We start from the raw sequence: 3,801 nt of genomic DNA, 5'->3' as shown, positions 1-3,801 counted from the left end.
CCCAGCGGGGAATGTAAAGCAAAACCTGCTTATGGTGACTAGGGTGCAGGTTTGTAGAGCAATTCAGTGCTTCTTTCAGTAATCCACACACATTTTGTGTTGTGCTGGTGGTGGCAGTCCCCGCTGTGTCACCGCACTCATCCCACCGTGTGTCCTGTTTCCGCTCTTCAGGTCCTAGCCCTCCCTGCCCTCTGACCTTTGTCTTGGGGTGAAGGCTGCTCTCTGACTTCCCCGTGGCCAAGGATTCTGAGGTGTGTAGGTGTGTGACTGGGCCCCTTGGCGAACTGTCTGTTGTTGGCCCGATGCTTGAGCCATGGGGGTGAGCTCAGCACCGGGCCTGCATGAGGCTGGCTGAGGGCAGACTCTCCATGTCCCAGCAGTCTCTGACCAATAAGCCTGGGCTTTTTTTTTTTTTTTTTTAAGGTGATGTTGAGTTTGAGTGCAAACACACACACACACACACACACACACACACACACTCCAGAATTTTCTAATGTGATTGCTTTCAGGGTGGCTAGCACTTTTGCCAAGAAAAGTGCAATTTTTCAGGTCCAGGTTGGTGATTTTCCCACGAGGCTGGCCCTCAGGGTCCTGGGCCCTTTTTGCTCCTTGGTTTTCCCAACGGGCCTGGCACAGAAGCAGCGTGGCAGTCAGAGGCCCAGCTCCTCACAGTCCAGTCCAGCGCCCCTACAGAGCCTTCGCCTGCAACCCTCACGCCCTGCCTTCCTTCTTGCCCGCCTTTGCTCAAATGGGCACTTTTCAGTGGCTCCCTAACAGTGGTCCCTCTGCCCCTCTCCCAGCACTCCCTGTCCTCCACAGCACCTACAGAAGCCTCTGGCATTTCCTTGTGTGTTGAATTGCCCACACGAGCAGGGGCGTAGGGCCTGGATTCTATTTCCCAGGTCTAGAAAAGTCCATGAAACCTGTGTGGAATGAAGGGGTCGTGGAGGTCCAGCCGGGGGGATTCCTGTGACTTCCCGCTGAACTAGTTGGCTGGTGGCCTTGAGAAATGCTGGCTGAGAGGAGGAAATTTCTCAGCAGATGTTTGAGCTGGCAGGCAGCATCCCCATTCCTCCAGTCTGTAGCTGCCCTGATCCCACTCCCCAGGCACACCCACTCACCCACTGAGAGGTGGCCACCTCTAACGTAAGGACAGTGACCATTCAAACTCTGGGTTTGAAAGAGTCCCAAGAAAGCATCTCTTGTAGACCCTCACTTGGAGGAAACTCCTCCTCCTCGGTCTCAGACCCCACATCCTCTTTGGGTCCCCACCCCCTAACTTCGCTTCGCCTAGCTCCATACCCCTCAATCCCTCTCTTGGATTTGGGCTTTGTTGCTTCTGCCAAGTGCAAGTCTGGAGAGATTCTGATGCATTTCAGTACAGACAAGGGCTATTCTACACCTCCCCCACTTTGATCAGGTCTTAGCTGGTAAATCCTTGATAGAAACATTCAGAAATGATAGCAGGGCAATATCTACTTCCTGTGGTCTCCTGGTAATGGGCATGGTCCTTTATGGAGGCACCTAAACCTATAGTCCAGGCGTCCTCAAACTACTGCCTGTGGGCCACATGCGGCCCGCCGAGGACATTTATCTGGCCCACGGGGTGTTTTTGCCCCATTTGTTTTTTTACTTCAAAATAAGATATGTGCAGTGTGCATAGGAATTTGTTCATAATTTTTTTAAAAAGTATAGTCCGGCCATCCAACGGGTCTGAGGGACAGTGAACTGGCCCCTGTTTAAAACATTTGAGGACCCCTGCTCTCGTCCATTTCCTTGTCTTTTCCTGCTGTCCTAGGTGAAGAGAGACCAAGGACACCTTGGAACACCACGTGGAAACTTCTAAGATCCCAGGCCTTACTCCCAAACTGGGAGGTAGAGCAGAAGCTCGAACAACAACATGGGGCCAATGAACTGGGAGGGCTCTCAGCAAACCACAACTCAGTGCCAGCATAGGACAGGGCGGAACTGTCCCTAGGGGTCTCCAAGAGTGTAGTGTCACTCTTCTCAGGTGTAGCAAGCCCCATCATTTGCCACTACACCACAGGCTAGGGTAAAAGAAGAGGGCGGCTCAGCCTTCTGCCCACTTCCTGTCTTTCCTCCACCGGAGCTGTCCACAGCCTCTCGCCACCAACAAAACCAAAAGTCAGCGCATCCATTATTCTCTTCCAGGGTAGCCTTCCCAGCTCCTCCCCCTCCACACCGTTACCATGAAAGACCTATTTTGAGAACAGGTGGGACCCAGTGCATCTCTGTGGAAGGCAAAGGAGGGGAGAGCTGTTTATGTTTCCGTTTTGGCCCCAGAGGGAGAGGGAGACACAGCTCTATGAAGTTCGTTTCTTTTTTTAAATTGTTTAGCTTTTATTTCATAATCATAAATGTAATCTTGCTTTCCTCATTTTTTTCTCTTTTAACAACACGCCTGCGTGCTGAAGCCCGCCGGTCCACCCACGTCTGCATGCACAATTTGGTGATGGTGATGAAAGCCTCTTTGGGACTCTTTGAGGGTCATCAGTACCTTCCGGAAGGTTGAGGAGCTCAGCAGGAGGCTGGAGCAGGCTGTCAGGAGGCCGGAGTCTCTGGTTTGGGTTTGAGCAGTGACTAGCTGGGTGGCTTTGTGCAAGTCCCTTCCTGTCACTGGGGCTGTTTTCTCATCTGTATAATGTCAATGAGGAGCCGTTGGATGTGAACCCCAAAGTCCCAAGCTCCAAATTCACTGCTACCAACTCATAGTGACCTTATAGGACAGGGCAGAACTGCCCCTGTGAGTTTCTGAAACGAACGCTGTACAGGAGTGGAACGTATCATCTTTTATCCCACAGAGAGGCTGGTGGTTTTAAACTGCTGACCTTGCAGATCACAGCGCAACTCTTAAACACTATGCCAGTGTGCTGTGTGCCACCAGTGCTCCTGAACCAAAAGATAGGTGGTTCAAAACCACCAGCGGGAAAGAGATGGGGCAGTCTGCTTCTGTCTAGATTGACAGCTTCAGGAATCCATCCTATGGGCAGTTCTACCCAGTCCTGTAGGTCTAGGAGTGAGAATCAACTGGCCAGTTTCTAATGTGACTGATGGGGTTGGGGTGGAAATGCCATCAGGCCCTTCCAACCGGGCATGCTGAGCCCTGGAAAGAGCTGGGAACTACAAACCTCCTCCTCCACTGCTCTAGGGAAGGAGTGGAGGCTGGCGAGGCAGGGGAGGAGTTTGGTGCAGGAATGGCAGACCCAGAGCATCTTTCCTACAGACAGGGCCCAGGCCTGGTGCACCACCCACCGCTGAAACGCCAAGCCGCTGATGCTGTGGGGCAGTCGAGGTGGGGTCCCTTCCACTCCACACAGTGGCTTCTGCAGCAGGGGAAGAGAGACCTCGGGCCAGGGATGCTTCCTTGCCCAGAGTCCTCATACTGGCGAATGCGCCTCACGCCTGGCCAGCAACCCCCAGCACTGCCCCCACCCCGCCCGCAGCAGTCCGGACAAGCCCGGCTTCTCCTCTGCCCCTTTCTAAGCGGAGACTCCTCTTTCTTCCCGGACCGCAGAAGTGTCACCCCTGGAAGCCAGAATTGGGCAGCCACCGGCCAGCCCCGGCCCCTGCAGAAGGTCGCTGGCTCTTTTTGGAGAGCTGGTGGGACCGGACAATCTGGCCTCCACCTGGCATCCTCCGACACTCAGCCAGTCTGGGGTCGAGGCGCCGGGCTCCGAGCTCGGGGCTCGCTCAGTCGCGGGGTCCAGTACGCCCGCCGTAACGCTGACACCCAGCGAGCGAGGACGGCAGGAGGGGGCCCGCGGCGCTCCCAACCACGTG

This window comes from Echinops telfairi, unplaced genomic scaffold (genome assembly GCF_000313985.2).
Source record: "Echinops telfairi isolate 266 unplaced genomic scaffold, ASM31398v2 ScPeMD7_7417;HRSCAF=8455, whole genome shotgun sequence".
Classification (NCBI taxonomy): Eukaryota; Metazoa; Chordata; class Mammalia; order Afrosoricida; family Tenrecidae; genus Echinops; species Echinops telfairi.
The sequence above is the reverse complement of the archived record's forward strand: the minus strand, read 5'-3'. Positions refer to the sequence as shown.